The 22,449-nt window shown below is 40.6% G+C and overlaps 1 protein-coding gene and 1 long non-coding RNA gene across 4 annotated transcripts in view; both read right to left on the reverse strand.

Moving 5' to 3' along the window:
• LHFPL6 (LHFPL tetraspan subfamily member 6) overlaps window positions 1-22,449 on the reverse strand; it is a 251,418-nt gene that overhangs the window by 102,846 nt on the left and 126,123 nt on the right. The window lies entirely within an intron of this gene.
• LOC123383872 lies at window positions 4,489-13,052 on the reverse strand. Its single transcript, XR_006594188.1, has 2 exons — window positions 6,825-13,052; window positions 4,489-4,723 (listed from the first exon to the last, which is right to left on the reverse strand). It is a non-coding gene; the product is annotated as an uncharacterized LOC123383872 (long non-coding RNA).

Consider the following 22,449-nt stretch of genomic DNA (forward strand, 5'->3'; position numbering starts at 1 on the left):
GTGGCTCAGTTGGTTGAGTGTCCAATTCTTGACGCTCATCGGTTCAGGTCGTGACTTCATGGTTCATGGGATCAAGCCCCATGTCTGGCTCTGTGCTGACCACACGGAGCCTTTTTAGGATAATCTCTCTTTTCTGCCTCTTTTTCTGCCCCTAACCTGCTTGTGCAAGCTCTCTCAAAATAAAATTAATAATTAAACAAAACAAAACAAAACAAAGAATAAAACCAAAAGGTTTTATTTTCTTGTTTGTTTGTTTTCAGCCTTATCAAATTATACCCTTCACTCATATTCTTAAGATCTGAGTATATTCAAACATTCCTGTTAAATTTGGGAGAAGAAATCCTATCTAAGAATAGTAATAGAACTACAGAAAGCAGAAGCATGAAAGTATAGGGTGTGTGTGTGTGTGTGTGTGTGTGTGTGTGTGTGTGTGTGTATGTGGTATGTATTTCTCTCTTTTAAGAATAGATGGGCTTAAAAAATATTTTTGGATCAGGGCCATGAACCGAATGAACATTGACCTCATGGAGCCCCAGGCAGACTCCTGCATGTTAAAGGAACAAAAGCTTTTCCATAGAAAATTTGTTATGTACAGCTAGTTCATGTTAAAAAAAAAAAAAAAAAGGAGTATAAAACAGTGTAAAAGAGGTCAATTGAATTACACCAGCTGGTCCCACTCCCTACCAGGCTGCAGAGGGAAGTGAGGCAATCCACAGGATACCTGAGATTTAATCCAGACAAAGCTTCACCAAAAAAGAAAATCCATACAGTGAATTGTGCTAAAAAAAAAAAAAAAAAATCAGCCAGCCTAGATTATGGAGTCCTAATAGAAATTAACATTTTAATAATAATGTTCAATGTTTGCCCTTCAAGAGAAGCTCTTCCATAAGCCAGTCAGCCTGGGTTTTGACACAAATTGCTGAACTCAGAAATACCACCTTCAATTTAGAGCAGAGGAAGAGGCGACCTGCATTTCAGTTACTGCAAAAGTAAGAACACAGTTGCCAATATTACAAGGATGTTTTGAAACCTTAGGTTGAGCAGTGAGGGAGACCCTCCTCTGTTTCTTCACAAACACCAGTGCTCTGACAATGGGGTGATAGAGGGACTTTTACAGGGCTTTGATGTGGCCCATTATGATCCCCAGACGCCAGGCGTCTCACACATTTCTTCCTGCCTCCTGAAGTCTCCCCTTTAGAGTTAACACGTTGAAGACTGTAATTAAAGCTAAAGGAAGAGCAGTAGGAACGGAGGCCAGTGTATAAATGTGGGAGACGTTAAACAGAGCCACCCATTGATTGTATTAATTGGAAAGGCAGTTCAATTATAATACAATGTCTCCTTTTCTCTCTGTAACGCCCGCTCCTTGTTTACCTGGCCCCATTCTCTAACGTTCTGATCCATCGTCTGGCTCTGTCCATCTGTCCCAGTTTCCTGCGCACCCCCCAGAGAGTGTGACCTTATTGCTACCCGGCGGAAAGGCAATAAATGCATCCGCCAAGGACAGCCTGGGGAAAACTGAAATGCCGGCAACAAAGAAGTCTCCCTGGAATCCTGACCTTTCAAAAGCTTTTTATGGACACGTAGGATAAAGAGAAACCTGCTGATTTTGTTCACCTACACACACTGTGCAGAGCAACGCAAGAGGCCATTCTTTTTTTGGCTTTACCCTGGGAGTTGGGTCATTCTTCTACCTAAGAGAATACAATTCTCACTGAGGACCTCTACTTGAAGAACTACATTTAAGTGACAGCATTGTAGTTATGCCTTCAGGTCAGTCTTATTCAAATAAAATAAGTAACATATTGAATGTACATGGGTGCAGTAAAAAGGCAGCATCAGGCTAATTAGGATAGATTAATTAAGCTACATATATAGGATTTTTATTATAAGCCTTGAAGTATATCATGATGTGCATTTAAATTCACGCAGTGCCTTTCCTCTAAAAATAAGAAACTATTATCTTGAAAAGCAAATAAAAACTTTTATGCAGCATGTTTTTTTTTTATAGTGCGGAATTAAAAAAAGAAAATCTTAGGTTAATAATGTAACTTTCATTAGCATGTGGCATTGGCAAGGCAAGTATGATGATCCCTGTTAAAGAGTACAAACTGATGTACAAAGGACCTAAATAAAAAGCAAGCTGCACAATTGGAAACAGACTGTCTCTACTTCTGCCTGGTCACCAGCATCCCTGAGGTGGCCATGCACTCTCCCATTCTCAAATTCAATTCCAGGGCTATGGGCTGGATAATATAGAGGCACCACTGTAAAGCCCTCACCGTGACTGGAGAGAAAACTCAACATGTGAGTCATGTGTGTGGTTATCTTTGAAGAGAAGAAGAATCTAACCTTCTTTTCAATAACACTTAACCATCAGCACCCGAGAGAACTGGGAAAAGGCCAAAGTCAAGGTCAGGGCCAGAGGTTTTTAGTGCCCTCATGTGCGTGCTTGGCTATACTTCGGCTGACCTCTTTTACCTCATCCCCCAGGGAAATGCAATTGATTTTGGAATTATCAACTGCTTAGAAAAATCCAGCCCAGCTTCCATCCCCGTGGATAATCGGGAACTGATGTAAAATTAAGAATTCAAGGAATACTAGACCTCAAAATACCAGTATAACCTTCTACTCTGTCTCCATTGTAAAATATTATACCTCTGTAGGACAGGTTAAGAGCCCAGAATAACGTAACCAAGATTATCAAAACTTATAGTTAAGCTTTAAAACATAACCCAACATCGTTTAGTCTTCTGGGTTGGCGACACTCATATCCTCTCTCTATCATGTATACTTAAGAGTTGCAATCAAGGGATGTCTGGCTAAGAGTTGGGTTCACTTTAAGGATACGACTGAAGTTCTTCTTTCTTTAATTCCATTTTAATACCACCCATTTAACATTACTACTTTAAATGATTTTTTTTTCAGTTTATTTATTACTTGTATGTTTGTTTGTTTAGAATTCCAAGCAGGCTCCCCACTGTCAGCACAGAGCCTGGCACGGGGCTTGATCTCACGAACTATGAGATCATGACCTGAGCTGAGATCCAGAGTAGGACACTTAACCGACTGAGCCACCCAGGTGCCCCTAATAATAATACTTGAAAGAGCTGCTTTAAGTAAATAGAATGAATTTATTATTTTACATATTCATCACTTTTGGCTTCCTAGTGATACTGTGTAGAGAATGAAGATGACAGTATTTTCATCCAAAAGGTCACAATGTTACCACTGCTGGCATTTTAACTCATTTGGAAAACTAAATGTTACCACTATATTATTATAGAATGCCCTTCACTTTTTTTCTTCTCATTATTGTAGCTTCAGAGATTCTGTTAGTAAACATCAAGTGGTTTTCAGTTTTTTGATGACTAAATCATTAAATAAAATTCACTGAGGGGCGCCTTGGGTGGCTCAGTCGGTTAAGCATCTGACTCCCGCTCAGGTCATGATCTCCTGGTTCGTGAGTTCGAGCCCCGCGTCGGACTCTGTGCTGACAGCTCAGAGCCTGGAGCCTGCTTCGGATTCTGCATCTCCCTCTTTCTCGGTCTCTCCCCCTCTTGTGCTCTGTCTCTCTCTCTCTCAAAAATAAATTAACATTAAACAATTTTTTAAATAAATCAATAAAATTCACTGAGCAGCCAGAGTACGCAGAACTCTCTCCCTGTAGCTGCCACAGCCTGGTGAGAAACAGCAGCCCCGAACCCAACCTGGGTTCAGCACCGAAGAATACAGAAGGGAGAGAAGTTACAGTTTCCACAGCACCTCTGAAATAACTGGATATAAAGATATATCTGCTCTCACCAAAGAAGAAAAGGTGTGCCTTTGTTGTCACATACCATTGATATTTTCAATGTAAAGCTAATTAAATTATTTGGATAATAAACTCTATTTTCCATTTTATTAAAAATAATGGCCAAGAGTTTCATTAGTTCCAGAGAGAGTAGCCATGCTCAACATGGCAGCAATGACTCCAGAAGCCTAAGGAAGAGAAATGGTTTATGAGGACAATAATCTGATTTTATTTCACTAGGGAGCAAGGCTTTCGAGTCTCTTGTTGCTTCTCACAGGGTACGGTAATGTATTTATCAAATGTCATGAGGCGTTGACTTCATATGCTCCCCTCACCAATGGCAAATAAGATTAGCATGTGAGAGAGTAGAGAAAAAGAAGCTGCTTTTCCTAACCACATTAAACCCACACTACCAGTGCCGCTGTTGAAATAAACACAACACATTTGAAAAATAACATAATCACAGAAATGTGATTAAATTCACGACGAGCCACACTGTGTGGGTACATGTGCATGCCTCTGAAATCCACCACAGTAGGGCAAAAACCATCATCCCCTACGCACTCTACAAAGGACACAGGTACATTCAAGGAGACTGTTGCTTCTTAAGAGTTTTGACTGCCAGAGGCTGCATGTGGTAAAAGCCGTAATGATGAGTCAGGATGGTAGGAAAGGAAATAAGAACAATCCACTAATGAGCAAGAGGAGAGCACAAGTTCTTGAGAGTAAAAGCCATTTCTAACACGTGTGGACTCACATCCAGACAAGTGTCAGTTTCTTAAATGTGTTTAGTAACCAACCACATCTTCCTGGGGATAACTCGTGATTGGCAGAAAACTGAACCGTTTCGGAGATACACTTATTCTTCCAAATTTCAGAGGACTGTGTAGAAAATGACCATGAGTCAAGAATTTGACTTGATTCCCAAATCTGCAAAACAAAAAAGTGATCTTAGATAACAAAAATACAAATTTTTACTCTGGGAAATTGGGAAAATCAACAAATCAATGGAACAAATTGGGAAATTTGGGGAAATTGGGAAATTTTCCCAAATTGGGAAAATCACCAGATCAATGTATTTCCCCTACATGACTGCGTTGACCTAAGAGTCTAGAACAAGTCCAAAGATGAAAAGGGTTGAGGGAGGTATGTGGATATCTACACTCAGTATATCATTCTCTTTGCATTTATCTTTACATTTTGAAAACAAATATAGAAACAATGTCAGTCCTAACCAACTCCTTCAGAAACAGAGGAAGATGGAACACATCCCAACTCATTTTATAAGACTAATAATACCCTGATGCCTGGTCAGCCAAAGACATCACAAGAAAAGAGAACTAAAGACCAGCAGATCCAAAATAAAAAAAAAATTCTTAACAAAATATTACCAAATTGAATAAAGAATATATAATTAGTACAATATATCATGAGCAAGTGATGGCACCATCATGACCCAGAAATTTAAGGCAATAAATGGAATTCACTAAGGTAATTCAATGGGGGAAAAGAGACTTTTCAACAAATGATGCTAAATCAACTGGATATCTGCATGAAAAAAACAAAAACAAAAAAAACCTTTGAGCCTCAACCTTATAAAACATTAAAAAATTAAGTCTGTATGGTTTATGGGGCTAAATATAGGAGCTACAAATTTTAGAAAAAACATAGTAAAAAATATTTGTGACATTGGGTTAGGTAAAGATTTCTTAAACAATGATTTCTTAAGCACTATACAAGTTAAAAGAGATTGCTAAAGAGGACTTCATCAAGGCTAAAAACTTTATCCAAAAGATACAGTTAAGAAAAAAAATACAAGCAATAGACTGAGAGAAAATATTTGCAAAATACATATCCAACAAATAGCTTGTATCCAAAATATATAAAGAACTCTTGGGGCACCTGGATGGCTCAGTTGGTTAAGTGTATGAGTCTTGATTTCTGTTCAGGTTATGATCTCACAGTTTGTGAGATCGAGCACTGCTTTGGGCTCCACACTGACAGCAAGGAACCGCTTAGGATTCTCTCTCTCCCTCGCTCTCTCTGCCTCTCCCCTGCTTGTGCTCTTGCACTCTCTCTCAAAATAAATGAGCATTAAAAAAAAGAACTCTAACAATTCAAGAAGGCAGACAAGCCAATTAAAAATAAGCAAATATTTGAACAAACAGTTCACAACAGAAGGTATACAAATGGGCAATAGATACGTTAAAATGTGTTCAGTATCACTAGTCATTAGGGAAATATAAATTAAAACCACAATGAGTGGGGTGCCTGGGTGGCTCAGTCGGTTAAGCGTCTGACTTCGGCTCAGGTCATGATCTTACGGTCCGTGGGTTCGAGCCCCGTGTCGGGCTCTGTGCTGACAGCTCAGAGCCTGGAGCCTGTTTCAGATTCTGTGTCTCCCTCTTTCTCTGACCCTCCCCTGTTCATGCTCTGTCTCTCTCTGTGTCAAAAATTAATAAATGTTAAAAAAAAAAAACACAATGAGTTATGACTCCACACTAATTAGATTGGCTACAGTTAAAAAGACTGACAGTAACAAGTGCCGGAGAGGGTGCGGAGTAAATGGAGCTCCCATACACTGCTGTTGAGAATGAAAAATGGTAAGGATAACTTTGGAAGACACTATCACGACATCTTACAAAATTAAAGACATACTTATCATACAACTCAGCAGTTCCATTCCTAGAAATTTATCCAAAAGAAACGACAGCTTAAATCTGTTCAAACACAACACCACAGTGACAAAAAGCAGATCTGTGATGGAGAGTGAAGGAAGAGGAGTTACAAAATGGCACAAGGAAGCTTCTTAGGATGAGGGGATCCTTCTGCCTCTTGATAGTGGGTGGTAGTTAAGGAAATGTACATGTTACACAAATTCCTCAAGTCATACCTTTAAAATGGGTCACTTTTACTGTAGGAAATACCTTAATAAATAAAATTAAAACTGTATAAATATTTCTCTTGATCTGCTGTCTCTTGGTAAAGAAAACGACACAGTCCCAAAGAAAACTACCCTGGAATAACATACCGAGGTTGAGATTTTGAGAAGAAAGTGATCAGAAATCCAGATCCTAAAATGTCAAGTCCAATCCAAGCAAACTACCTTCCAACGCCATGGAAGCATCCAGTAGCATTTTGTTTTCTGGAAAAGTGAGCCTCAGGGGGAAACAAAACAGTCCTAACAGCTGTTTCCGGGTATGCTGAATTACATAATGGGAAAGAGCTCAGTCCTATCTCAGACAGTGACAGTCTGCCCTTAGCAAACCCTGGAGGAGGGAGAGTAAAAAGTGGGAGCAGGGCTGGGGGGGGGGGGGAAGGCGGGGATCAATGCCAACCAGAGACAGGAAACTGACGAATGAACCAGTAGAAAAGTACCAGGGGAAAGGAGGTTAGGGGAAAAGCCGACGAAGGGCTGCAGGATAGATAGCAAAGGAAAAGCACAAGGAAAATAACAGATGTGAGAACGAATATGAAGGCGGTTGTGAAAGCAAGCAGAGTTGGAATCCAAGCAGAGCAAGTGAGGAGAGAAAAGAAGGATGTGGGAACTTCAAAAAGAAAGAAAAAGGGAAAAAAATGAAGCTAAGGAGGGATGAGAAGTCCAAATTTGGATGAGAATGTAAGATGTGAGCCTGCCAGTGTATTATTTTGCCGCAAAATTAAAAATATTTTAAGGAAATACCAGAGAAATAACTTGAATTTCTTTCCAGATGTCCTCAACATATTTTCTTCCCTTCTATGAAATATAACCTTTCTGGGGCCTTTCAAAATCTTAGTTGGCTCCCTTAAACCTAAATCACTCAGTTTGAGACATGGATTCTCTTCCAAGGACGTTTCAATCTACGCATTATTTTCTTATAATTCTTTTCAAAGAATTCAAAATGCTTGTGGAATAATGTCCCCTGTGAAGCTGAGAGCCAAGAAGGAGATATAGTATCAGGATATACCCATATTCTGGTTCCAGGTCTGTGAGCAACTGTGTGAGTTAGACAAGTCCCTCAACTTCTCTGTGTGTTGTGTGGATGTGTGTGTCTGTGTGCGCACACGCTCGTGTGTTTTAACAAAACAAACTCTCTTGCAGTCTATTTATTTTACCCTTCTTTCTCCCTTACTGCTTCCTTTGTTCCTTCTGTCCCTCAGGCTTCTTCTTTTCGCCCTCTCTCCTTCCCTTCTCTTGTTATCTCCTTCCGAATTCCCAGCATACACCCTACTGAGCACCGTGCCAACACTCCTGGAGACACAAAACCACAAGGCGTTCAGTTCCACTCAGGATTTGGAACTCACTTGGCGACAGCTAATTTCTCAGTAATTTTCAGTGTTTTGACATTTAGGAGAAGCAGTTAGTAGCGGTTCCATCCTTCAGTATTAATCCTTTTAAGTATAAAAGCAAGACTTTATTTAACTGTGGGAATTTAAGCCTTTCTGGATACAGCAATTTTCTAGTTACACATTCTTATTTATCTCCCCATTTCCTTTAAACGTCACGTCTGTCACGTCTTTACAATTCGGTTTGGAACTCTAAAGCTCAGCCCGACCAGACAGCCTGAGGGTCCTGAGGAGTTGAGGCTACAAACACAACCCTGTGAATTTCAAGATAATCATCCGTGGCAACAAGGAAATCTCCAACAACCTAAAACAAATATTTTCAGCAAAGAAAATGTGCCTCCTTTTAGCAAAGAATTGGCTGTGTAAGAAATCACTTAAAGTAGGTTTGAAAATACGCTGTCATTGGCATATCAACGAAGCTTTCAACATACCTTAGATTCCCACAATTATCAGAAAGAATGTGATATAAGGATCTTTTTTAAAAAGATAATATACCTTTGTATATCTCATTCCCTTCTCTTCTTAACCTACTTTGTGCCATTCAATAAACCCCTGGAGCACCTACTGGAAATTCTCTTCCCACGCTATGACTAATTGATCTCTGTAAACTGGCAGGCATCTCAACCAAAGCTTCACACAAGATGCTTGGTAGTCTACCTGATACAACCCTTGAGCCACGGCAGGCTGAAGAAGGAGTAAAGCTTACATGTCTCTTGATACAAGCCAAGGCTCAAGGATCCCGTGGTGGATTATCTTAAAATAAGATTACGAAAAGCCTTCTGATTACACAGATAAGAAACTCCAATCCTTTCCTTTGGGACAAAAATGACATCCCTGCTTGTCTCGGAGTTTCTCCCTCTCTAGGTTTCCCTAGTGCTTTCCAATGATTGCTCAAAAGGAGACAATGCAACAAGAACCACAGGGAAAATATTAAAGGTGCAGGCTTGCAAGACAACATGCACGCAGGTATTAAAATGGGAAGAGAGAAAGCAACACAACAAACAAGCAGCCAGCTCAAGATTCATAGCATCTTCCAGCAATTCTAAATCATGATTTCTCAAAGAGCCATTGCTGGCTCTTTTCAGTTACTTGGTACAAAACCCAGGACAACATTTGTGGGCATTTAATACACCATATTTGATGGCAAAACAAATGGAAACAGTGTTGGTTATTTTGGGAGTCATGCTCCTAAGTGATTTAAACTCTTAACAGATGCTCTGCGTAGGCGTTAGTACCCTTGGTGTAGATACTTAGTTTGCTCTTTGGAAACATTAATGGGGAGAAAAGACTGTGGTCCTGCCAGTGCTGTAAAACCAAATGTCCTCTCATCTGTGTGTGTTCACAGCTACACGTGCAAGGTCAAGTTGCGGAGAGCATAACTCCACAGTCAACGGCCCATCTGGAGAACCTGAACATCCACAAGTCACTGTCCCCTGGGCAAGTTTTTCCTTATAGCTGAGGTTTGTATTCAGAGATGCTTAGGCTAATCTATACCCAGAAGGCAAACAACAACAACAACAACAACAACAAAAGACCCTTACAATAATTACACCAGGAGAAGGGACCAAGGAGGTTGGGATGGACGGATGATGGCAAAAACCAGCATAAAAATCCACCTGGGGGGGGGGGGGGCGCCTGAGGGCTCAGTCGGTTAAGTATCTGACTCTTGATTTAGGCTCAGATCATGATCTTGTGGTTCATGAGTTCATTTTTAAAAAAAAAAACTTAAAAAAAATCCACCTGAAAACCTGCTGCTGATGGATATGTATTTAAAAAGTCTCAAAGCAGCAGACAATGGCACATCCAGTTGGAATTTCTTCCTCCCTTAATATGAACTTAGCGTAGACATTTGTCAGGTTATCAACCATTACTATATTTTCAATCCCTGAAAAAAAAAGAGAGAACTCTCACAACAAAAGAGCAGACTAGGATTTGTAGAAAAAAAGGCCCACGGCTGGGTCCGTCATCTGGGGATTATCGCAAAGTCAGTCCCCCATCTCAGGTCAGTGCTTAGCAGAGGTAGGCCTGCCTCAGAGAGTTTCCTGCCTCAGAGGCTCAGGGAACTTGACCTTCTGCCAGGAGGCCAACCTTCTCTTACTGAACTAACCTGTATCCTATAACTCCTAATGGATGGAGCAGACACTTTGCCCTCATTATCTCCCTTTTCAGAAAGCCTGGAGATGACAGTGTGCTGACACTCCCTCAGAGTAAGGAGAAGGGAACGCTCAACCCTCAGAAACACTCTCCCAAGGATTTATTTTTCCAAATGTCACTATGAAACAGTGCTCCTTGGATACAGCTTCTTTTGGACAACAGCTAAAATTCCTTTGCTTTTACTGCCTTTTCTTTTTTCCCCCTAACATGTATCCTACTAGATCTCATGCACCATGTCTCTGGGAAAGTTTAGTGAGTTGACGATATCTGGCCTTTGCTTTCACTTGCATAATTGTCAGGATGTTTAAAATGATCTCTCTCTACAAATATTCCCCAATTCTACTATCCTATCCCTAAAATGTTGTCTGTCATTCGAGGACTTTTAGAGAAAGGGAACAAACCCGTATGAAGCAACAAGTAAGCGTCACAGATCTCACACTATGAAGTGGGCAGTGGATATTACCGTCACTATTGCATAGATAAGGAAGCGAATTCAGGTAAGTGTCACAAGTGGCACATGGCAGAAGCAAGGACCAAACCCAAGGCCGTGTGATTCCAAGTTCCAGCAGTATCCTTTCCTCTGCTCATTCTGACTCTCAGAAATCCTGGGAGTTGAAGTTTTGTGAGGTCAAGGCGAGAGTCACTCCTGACAGGCTTGGGATCATTCTTCGGGTTAGGGCTGGGAGTCTTATCATGGTCATTCTTAAGGAAAAAGCTAAAACAAACGAAGCTGCGATAATATAAGCTCTTATTGGCTAATGCCCTCTGGTTCTGCAAGAAGGGTCTCATGAGCATGTTTAGGAAGGGGAAGTAGCTTCCAGGGGAACTTTATATCCTACACAGGTATACTGTACCTCACCCCCAAAGCCATCTAAGGCTGCAACAGGAAATGGGTCTCCATCACAACTGTCAACGCAGATTAAGAGATGCTATCAAGAGTGATGGGTTGAAAAGGTTCTGGGTCATGACAAGAGTACAGAATCAATTATGAAAGGCTAACTGCCCTCCCTTCATTTGTGCGGCTATTAAGAGTCTGGCCGAGTAATTTCAACCTCATAAGACTTTAGTTTCTCTTACTATCATCCCTACAGCTTCTCCCCAACCGTAAAATGATTCTGTTCATCGGGAATTGACACATTTTCAAAACTGAGACAGTAGACCTAAGATCTACTGTGGATCCTACTGTACTTACTCCACTGATATTGACATAGTTGGTACAACCTGATTAGAGGCCACCTTGTCTGAGTACTTATATTGATTATAAAACTATGTAATGTAACATAATAGTATCCAATATAAAATGATCTAATCTATCCAAAACTTCCTATTAACACATACCTTGCATACAAATATTAATTTGGGTAGGGCCAAAGGTCATAGTCCCTTAGTATCTCAGTGGGGGCTAGTGACAGTCCATGAGTCATCATGAGGTATGGAGGCTCTACTGTTAAATGAAAAAGGTCTAAAGATTTCAGCCAGAGACTTTCAATCCGCCAAGTTAGGAGAAGAGGGCAGGAGGGTGTGGAACATCCTAGCTCTTAATCTTAGTTGTGAGGAATTCCTGTGAAATCACTGGTTTCCTGAGGGACTCTGTTGTAACCCATCCACACAATGATTGGCCGTGAACAAACGAACCGATCTTGATGTAAGTGCACACTGCACGCTTGGCCTGGGATTCCCACCCATCTGGCTGTAGGCTTTCTAGATGCACAAATCGAGCAACCCTAATATGTTGATGCTAATTGGACACAAAGCCCTCACTGTGACAACGTAGCCTTCATGTGTTCTTGTTGGCAAGGCTTTGGAGTCATGATCCAAATGTTCACAAGCTCTACACAAGTAAAATATGCCAGGCACAAAGGGAATTATGAACTAAGGAGCTGTTTAGAAAAAGTGAGTTTTCAAGTAGGTCAGTGATTTACATTTCTTTCTTATAAGCTCAGCGATGAAGTAGTTCATGAATTAGAACTCAAAGGAGTGACGCATTAAAAAAAAATCTCTAGTTCAGAATAGAGACATCAGTGAGAATAAGTGGGGTATATCAAACTACAAGTGGTATTTTGGGGCCAATTAAATCTTTCCAGTGGTAATTTTTATGCAAATCAGTGAATTAAGGGACTGATGCTAGCAAACACACCCTATATAAAAGAGCAAAAGATAATCACTCCACATTTCACCCACACCAACAAAGTAAAAATAACTAAGTAAACAGAGATGTAAGTCAGATGAAACCAAGGGTAAATGCATAACCCCAAACACCATTAATATTGGGACTTCCACAGAAGATGTCAGAGTAAGAGGACCCTAAGCTCACCTCGTCCCATGGATACAACTTGATAACACCCACATCAGTGTAAATAACCCAGAAAGGGACTCGAAGACTGGAAGAACAGACTTTCCACAGCTAAAGGGAGAGAAGAGGCCACATTGACGAGGACAGAAAGGGTGGAGACACTGTCGGGAGCGACACAGACCTGCCAGACTGTGCAAAGGAGGGAAGGACTCTGTAGGTGTGGCAAGGGGAGAGGAGCAGACCTTCCACCAGGAAGCCCATATGGGGAAGATGAATCCTCCTAAAATTTGGCTTTGAAAATCAGAGGGGTTGAATTTTGCAAATTCTTACAACTAGTGGGGCTTCAAACCTAGAATTTTAAAAATCAGCAGGCTTGTGAGAGAGCCAGCCCAAGCAGTCATCAACAGATGGATGGATAAAAAAGAGGTGATATATATATATATACATATAATATATATATATGTGTGTGTATATATATATATATGTACATATATATATAATGCACTATATATATATAATGCACTATTACTCACCCATAAAAAAGAATAAAATCTTGCCATTTGCAAGATTCCATATATGATTTCATTCACATACGGAATTTAAGAAACAAAACAAATGAACAAAGAAAAAAGAGACAAAAAACAGACTCTTAACTATAGAGAACAAACCAATAGTTACCAGAGGGGAGGGAGGTGGTGGGGAAGGGTGATATAGGTGATGGGGACTGAAGAGTATGCTTATCAAGATGGGAGGTGAGCACTGAGTAATGTACAGAAGTGTTGAATCACTATTTTGTATATCTGAAACTTATATGGCACTGTATGTTAACTATATTGGAATTACATTTAAAAAAAGTGGATGGAAATGTTTCACATCTTTAAAGAGAAAGACCATTATTACTGAATTTTGGAGGAACTGTAGTACTTGACTCCATGTGAAAGAATGGATGTAAAAAAAAAGTTTTAAACCAAAATGCTCCAAAAAACGTATGGAAAACCAATCTGCAGTTCTTTTAATTCTATTCACTAGTCTATTAATTAAAGGTGTAACTAAGTATTATTTTATTTCTGTAACATTTGAAAGTCTCAGTGTAAATAAATTCAAATATTAGGGGAAAAAACAGTCTTTTCTTAGACTCAATTTCTTGATTTGAGTTTTGAATATTTGCCCACTACAGAAATAAAGTAGATAACCTATTTCCAGAGACTGGGAAATTGTGAACTTGTTTCTCTCCTTAATCAGTAACATACAAGGGGAGGGGAGGGGAGGAAACATGGTTTTAACTGTTATTCAAGCTAATTATGCCAGAATGAGATCTCTGATTCACGTGTTGAAGGAGTCCTTCAGATAATTCATTACCTATTATATCAGGGAATACTGTCTTCTAAAAGGGGCGCTTATTAGCTAAAGAAGAACAAAAAGGCAATAATCTTCAGGGATGGCTGCTGTCAAACAACATAAATCAGAGACCATCATTGATTAACTAATTTGAGTAGTGAAGACAGATGTGGTTGCTATGGCAGTAAAGGAAGGGTTGAAGATTTGATCACCTGAATGATTCCTTATTCTCCTGGGATTTCACAGAAATCAGAAACCACAAAGAGAAACCGCCCACCAGGTTACTGACTGTAACTATAAAATAATAATACTTTGCAATCACTTCTATTCTGGAGAGTTTAAATGGCTTTACCGCTACTAATTTTTAGGGTGACCTGTGATAGCAAGGGGCATCCTCATCTATCATTAAGAGGACATTCAGTGAGGAGATTCCTGGATAGCACATCAGTGACAGCTCAAAAATTCTAGGGTCCTCCTATCCCTGTGGCTGCTAAAGAACTCATCCCCCTAATTTAGAAACTACCCAACATGGGGCGCCTGGGTGGCTTGGTCGGTTGAGCGTCCGACTTCGGCTCAGGTCATGATCTCACGGTCCGTGGGTTCAAGCCCCGCGTCAGGCTTTGCGCTGACAGCTCAGAGCCTGGAGCCTGTTTCGGATTCTGTGTCTCCCTCTCTCTCTGCCCCTCCCCTGTTCATGCTCTGTTTCTCTCTGTCTCAAAAATAAATAAATGTTAAAAAAAAAAAAAAAAAAAAAGAAACTACCCAACATATTCAACATTAATTCTTACCCAATTAATGCAATTTTAGGTTAAAGGAAATGAGAGTCCCACTGTCCTGAAATCGTATCTTCCATATTGTTGCCCTCCATCCCGGCAACCAACGCATTCCAGAAGGAATGTTTAGGAGCCAAGCACACCATGGTGCTAGGGATGCTCCTCCAGAAAAGAGAAACTGAGAAATTACTTCATAATCCTAGTCGGAAGATATTTGAAATGTTTATCTGTAGGAAAAAAAAAAAAGATCAAAGCTATTCTTTACATGGTTTCAAGGGACAGAATTCCAGAGTGGCCTCAGAGAACAGAGACATTCCATTTTAAGGACGCTACTTTGAACCAACATGAAGGAGAAAGGAGTCACCTGCATGGAGAAAGCATTCCTTTCACTGAAAAATGGTGTGGCAGTGGCCATTAATGAAATACTAAGATGTTTGTTTGGAAAATTTCTTCTCATTGCTCCAAGACTAGGCCAGAGAAGCTCAATGGTGGCTTCCTCTAAAGTCTGTGGCTGTGATCCTAAGTGGGGTACTGCTGGGTAGAACGTTTAAGTCCTTCCCTGGAGCACTGCCTTCTATACTCTTTGAAAGAGTATTTTCCTTTTGAATGCCCGCCTTTTGCTCTGAGTGGGCTCTCTTTTATGGAGAAAGACCACCTTTCCATTCTTCAGATCTGTTCTTTCACTAGGAGGAGAGATTTGAAAACATTTTTAGAAAGTCTTGAAATGTTCAGCTAAAACATTTGTGAGTTTGACTGACAGTTGATTGATTTTCCTGTTTCCGTCAATATTGCCACATAATTCTAGACACTCCCAGATGGAGAAAAATGGAACACTCAGTCACGAAGACTGAGGTAGAGGGGAGAAGAGGGTGATATCCCAATTCAGATTCACCTCTACTTGGATATCAGCACAAATGCAAACCAGCAAATATTAATTATACACTAAGCACAGGAGAAAAGCAGGGATGAACATTTCTCTGTATTTATACCTCATCATCTTGCGCAGACGATTTGAAGCACCAATAAGTATGATTGATACACAGTGCCTGACTTCACAAAGTTCACAGAGTAATAAGAGAAATAAGACAATACTTAGAGTACTCTTCCTTGTGTGGTGCTTTTTAGGGAAGATTTATTTTATTTTACTTACTTAGTTTAATTTAGTTTAATTTAATTTAGTTTAATTTAATTTAGTTTAGTTTAGTTTAATTTTAATTGTATTTAAGTTTATTTATTTTCTTTTATTTTGAAACAGAGAGAGCATGTGCAGGGAGGGAGGGGCAGAGGGAGAGGCAGAGAGGGAGAGGGAGAGAGAGAGAACCTTAAGCAGGCTCCACGCACAGTGTGGAGCCCAAAGTGGGGCTTAATCTCCCAAGCCGACCCAAAATCAAGAGTCAGGCACTTAACCAACTGAGCCACCAAGCACCCCGGGAAGGATTTAATTAGTAGTTTGGAGCCCAGGCTTCAGAATCAGTTGGCCTGAGCTGAAATAAGACTCAGTCTATGACAAATAATGTGACCCTAGGTCATTCAGAATATCTCTTCATTTTGTAGCATTTATAAAAGTAACGAAAGCCTTCGCTCGTCATTCACCTCTCTGTAAAAATAAATAATAAGGTTATAGAAGATTCCATGGTTCATCAGCAAACACTTTTTCTGACCAAATCTCTCAAACATCTATCACATGGTGACATTGCAGAATAAATTACTTTTGTTGTTCTTATATAGGTCTTTCTGGCTTTTATGTAACCATATATTAAATATATGAGGGCTAAACATAGAAATTTTGCACTATATTAATTCACCTATTGGCTTTATTCTTTAAGTCCTACATTTTTTAAAATTTTTAAAAATGTTTTATTTATTTTTGAGAGACAGAGAAAGACACACACACACACACACACACACAGAGCACAAACGGGGGACGGGCAGAGAGAAAGGGAGACACAAAATCCGAAGCAGGCTCCAGGCTCTGGGCTGTCAGCACTGAGCCCAACACGGGGCTTGAACCCACGAACCATAAGATCATGACCTGAGCCGAAGCTGAATGCTTAACCGACTGAACCACCCAAGCACCCTAGTCCTATGCTATTTTTTTTAATAAACTGGCCTGGTTACTTAAGGACAGAATGATGAAGACAACTTATAGGTCTACCATGCTAAAAGAAAAAGAAAGGTGAGTTCTGATAATATCAGGCAAAGGGCTAGAGCAGTTATGATCCTTATTTACAGAGGGAGGCTGGGTTTACTCTTCACCATCTCCTTGGTATCCCCACTGCATGGGACCTGTTCCCATCACTGCCTTTATTCACTTAGGATTCCTATCTCTCTTCTAGATTCTTCTACATTCCAAGTTTCCTGAGTTTGAGTATCATGTCTTATTTGTGTTTTTATTCCTAAAGTTTAGTGCAACGCTTGACATATGGAAAGCATACATGTGTGTTGAATGGGTGAGTTAACGAATCTCTTCCCAATTATTTTCAACATTCATCTCTCATAATTTTTGAAGGGTGTCTTCATGCCCACAGGGTGAAGGACTCTTCTTGTCTGTCATGTTCATGCAGCGCTCATTCCTCCCAGTCCCATATTCTTTACATCCCATGCCATTAAAGCTTCACAAGCACCGCCATCCTTGAAATTCTTGAAATGGCGCCCTACTGATGTCTTTCCACCAGTCTACATAAGCCCAAATCTTCCTAGTTATCCCCCACAGTGCAAACTTCTTGATTAGTATTAGCAGATCTGTGCCAGCCTCTGTTTCTGATATACCCTTATTGCCTTTTTCCTACTGCCTCTCTGAAAGTACTTTATTCTTTAATTCATTACTCTTATCCCCCTTTCATTTTCTCATAATAGACAATGAACCGATCCCTTTATAGCTGTTGTAAAGTAATCATGCACTTCTGCCTGGCCTTAATCATTTTGCTCCAAACAGTGAGCTGGGGACCACAGCAGGGACTGGGGCTTAGCTCCTGTGCTCCAGTCACCTGACAGATCATCTAGTATTGAGTGGTTCCTGAAAAAAAAAAAAAAAAATTCAGGCTGATTTCTCGGACTGAGCCGAGATTCACGGACTATCCTGACATTTCTGTCACCAGCATAATGCCTCCATGATGCATCTCTTCATCCTTGACCATGTCCTAAATATCATGTCATGATTTGCTCTCTGAAGTTCATGAGGATTATTCAGAGTCCCCAGGAAATTATTTGAATATAGCTTCTGGATTGAAAATATCCAACACTATCCTTTTATAACTACTTAGGGCTTCCCTACACATGATAAAAATTCTCAGAGAGAGCCCAGCCTTAGATGATTTTTCTTCTTATCAAAAACTTAATCTTGATTTCATCAGGGAATTAATGTTAGGACTAGCCTCCTCGTTTCACCATTCCTACAGCTGGAAATGCCAAAACGTAAGAATACAAGCATTTTGAACCTATAACAGGTTCAGAATTCACCATTCTCTTCAAGTAAACACCTCAGCACGGTTTGCTACCCTGGAAATGTTGTAACTGAGTTTGTATGTCTCAAGCTGGCAGAATTGCGTAGGGCCTAGAAGGGCACAAACTATCCCAGGAGTCAAATCGTATTCATAAAGCTTTCAACTGGAAGGTATCAGTCGTCGGAGCATGACATTTGTTAACTCTCTTGCTGGGACAAGCTGTCTTCAAAGTCCTTCAAGTCAGACTCTGCCCTTTATTTCCTGACCTCCCAAACGGCTTCTTTCCCTTTTTCTCACACCCTCCACCCTACAACACACACCTTTACATTACCGGCAGCCAAGAAGTCATTTCATATTGAAAATAGTCCTGAGATTCGCATTCTCGTGGTCATTCAGTTCAGAACTCTGTCCGGGCCTGCTTCATCAGATGCAAACCATCAGCCACCACCTTCTCTCCCTCTTTCACAGCAACACCGTTCCCGGTCCCCTGGCTCTTTCCTCCTCCAAGGCGTCTAATGCCTTTCTTCACTGCATTTGCCTCATATAAAATGTGGGACATGTCAAGTTCCCAGGATGTTTGTCTCCGTCTGGGAATGATCCCCCAATCCCCCCAACAATGGCCAGGCTTCCTTGCTAGCCTGGAGAGAAAGCAAAATGGGTAAGTGCTCCGGATGGAAAATAAATCAGGAGACAGTCATCAGAAAAATACATGATAATAAGTTCTGTCTTCGGAAATCCAAATAGGCCGCTGCGGTGAACTTGCAGTAGACATGTGTGGTTTTTGATTGACCACGTGAGCTAATCTATCCCTTCACCAAAGGAAAGCAGAATCAAGGAATATTTCCACAAAGTATTTGCTAAATATCTGACGTGTGGTAGGCTTTAGGGAAACCAAAGACGACAGCACTACAAATTGTCCCTTTCTAGGAGGCTCTTACAACCAGGTGTGGTCCCAGTCACAAACATTCACAGTCACAACAGGAGGGCATCATGATGACAGTGCTGTGAGAGCACAGATCACCAGCAACCAATTATGCCTTGGGAAGGGGTCAGAGAAATCTTGGGGAACTCCTGTAAGAGGGAAGAACTATCTCCAGAACCTCAAGATGGCATTTGGGGTTAAATAATCAAGGTAACCACATCATCTCTCTGCTCACTTTGAAAATATATACAATCAAAGTCATAATAGGCGAGCCAAAATGGAAAATTCCTGTGGTACGGTTTTGCTAAATCAAGTGGGCAAGATGAACCCCTCTTCAATATCTCCCATTTCAAGCAGAATATTTTGTGCTGGGTATGTTCAAAGAAGTGCAAAGGAAAATCATCTCGAATGTTTAATTTGTTAAGAAAGTTCCTATCGAATTTAGAGAATGGGGAGCTTCAACTGTATTTTAATATTTAGCAGTTTACCCTCAGTTTATATTCTATTTCTTTTCACCCTGTCAACTTTTTAATCGCCATTTTTTTTGTCAGTTTTTCTGTAGAAAATTAAACACTGCGTGGCAAGAACTAAATTGAAAAGGAAATTTCTTTTAGTAACAAATGCAGGCTTTAAAGAGTCTCAATAAATCAAAATGAAAATTTCTTTGGGGATTTAATGAATCGCATTTCAGCAACACACACGTTTCTGATTTACGAAGCAGAGGAATGGACACTTCCATAAATTTGTATTCCATGACATATGGATAAAAGAACTTATAATAAATAGTAATTAGACAGATCTCTCACACCATGCACAAAAGCCTGATTATTAGCTCAACAACCTTCTAAACTTAAACATTCGTTTAGAAAAGAATCTGGGTGAAAAAAATACTGATTTCAAAATAAGTTTAATAATTCCTCAGGTTTTAGATAATGCCTTTCCATTTGTAAAATGTTATTACATAATAATAGTAAAATTCACCAATAATTACATAAAAGAGTAACAACAGTAAAATAGTGAAATTTCAATGAGTGATCCAAAACAGAAATCTGAACACCCCTCTCTGATTCAGGCCTTCAGACATTTGCTCAGCAAATACTGTGCAACCACAATTAGTAAGGCTCTGTTCTTGACACGTGGGCTATGACGTAAATATGAGGATCCTTCTCCTGAAAGACTTGGGAGACAAGCCAGAGGGCCACCAAGGAAATCAACAACCACAGTGCAGGTCTGGTAAAAGTGGAAGCCGGATGCCAGGGGGGGATCCGATCACAGTGAGGGAGAAAGTTTTCTGGAGGAAATGATGCCTGCGCTAAATTTTGAAAGATCGAACAACGAGGAAATGTTGGCCGGGAGGAGGAGAGAAGGCTATCTTAGGCAAAGGAAGCAAGAATTTCTACCACTCCCACTTTCTACCATGCAAACACTGAAATGCGTTTTCTCCATCCTCCCTGTCATTGCATTATTTCACCCCCTCAACATTTTCTCCTGGAAGACGTTAATAAATGAATTCCCCAAAGGGCTTTAGGTACTGTGATAAGTTGAGACGTAGTGAAGGGAGAAAAGAGAGGTCACTGTACTATAGGAGACAGCAATGATGTCTTAATGTCCCTTTATCCATACACAGCCCATCCAGGAAGTCCTGTAAAAATGATGGCTATATGGGTCCCAGTGCCTCCAAGACTCTCGCACACCTCCTTGCCTCCCGGCCGCAGCTCTGAACCCCCATATGTACATTTATCAATAGCACATATTGATCTGCTACCAAGTTGAATTTTGGCTCACTTTATGTTATGTATTGTTACTTATGCAGATACGGCACTCTATGTGTTGTGCATATTCCTGGGGGGCCACATGGCCAACCTTGTCGAGAAATTAACCAACCGACTATAATTCACTTTTTAGGCATCAGAAGTTATTCTCGTAGCTTCAAGCTTTAAACTAATGTAAACATGATTATCATTCTCTTCTGTTGGCACCCTAGCAAAATCAAAAGTCATTTTCAATGAAAAAGGGACTTATTCTAAAATTTGAGCAACTCACCCCCAAATAATTCTATCCTTTCCAGAAAATGGTGTGAACAGGAGACACAGGATGCATTTATTCTCTTTGACCTGGTGTCACCGGAAAGGAATAAATACTCCTGACAGGTGAGGTGGTATTCCCAAAACCACAGAACAACTTGGAGACTGAGCCTGGGACTTTTGGCTCTCAATGCATTTTTCTTCCACTTCATCTTACTAGCCCTAGACTTTTAGTAGTTTATAAACACATTTGCTCCCTGCGGTTCCATGTAAACTTTCCCAAATATGTACTATTCAGTCATTTACCCAGGAGAAAGGAATCAGAGAGTAACTAAAATCGTGGATGAGTTTAATCAAATTTAAAATGCTAGTTACTAGCACCCTCACCACTTTCTCTTCCACTCACCTTCCAAAAGGTCCTTCCCCCAAGATGTGGGTCAAAGAGACGGCTGCCCGCAGCCTGTCATTCCCCTGGTATCTTCACTGGTACCAGACTGGCACTTTAAAGTCTGATCGGCAACGCACACTTCCGTTTGTTTTATTTCCTGGGGAATATGCCAAGTCTCATCAGCGAGAGCGGGAACATTTCGTTTTCTCTTAACGAACCTTAAAGATTTCTCCCCTTCTTTATTAACAGTAGTCTGTGCATGGGTACGGCTCTTTCTGAAACTGCAGCTAAAATCCCTGGAAAGCATTAGCTGTCTAGTGATAACTCTGCATTATGGGAGTAGTGATTACAGAGTGACAGGGGCGGCTGAAGCAAAGCCAGGATGTGTATCTCCATGTAACAGAGTGCTGTGGGACCCTTACACTGTCCGCTACACAGATGTGTGGGCTGGGGGCAGAGCTCGGGGGTGCGCCGTGCGAAATGGAGGGTTTTACTTAACTCTCCTCTCAAACAAGAGTTCTAAAGATGCCCGGGGTCCCCTCCGTATCCACAGCAGCCAGGACTTGAGGCCACTTCGCCTGCCCCCTTCAAACAGGTGTGCCTTAAGAACCAAAGCTCTTCAGGGAAATGGGCAACACTTCCAGAATAAGGACAGGAATATACGAGATCCACGCCCCCCCCCCACCTTCTCTCTCTCTCTCTCTCTCTCTCTCTCTCTCTCTCTCTCTCTCTCACACACACACATACACACAGACACACACATTAAACACAAATACATTTTGTGTTTACCCATCCAACATGCCATGATGAGACATATACTATATAAAACTTGTAGGCAATCTCTGAGTTCCTTAGAAATTCTAGAGTGAAGGAAAGAAAGCCAATGACAGTTCAGGTGAAGGATGTGATGCTTCTGTTCCCCACAATGCTACTCATGCCTAATTTAATTTCTTCCAATATAAATGTGTCCAATCTCACTTTTTAAAAAAAAATTA

The sequence above is a fragment of the Felis catus genome, chromosome A1, assembly GCF_018350175.1.
Source record: "Felis catus isolate Fca126 chromosome A1, F.catus_Fca126_mat1.0, whole genome shotgun sequence".
In the NCBI taxonomy this organism is placed as follows: Eukaryota; Metazoa; Chordata; class Mammalia; order Carnivora; family Felidae; genus Felis; species Felis catus.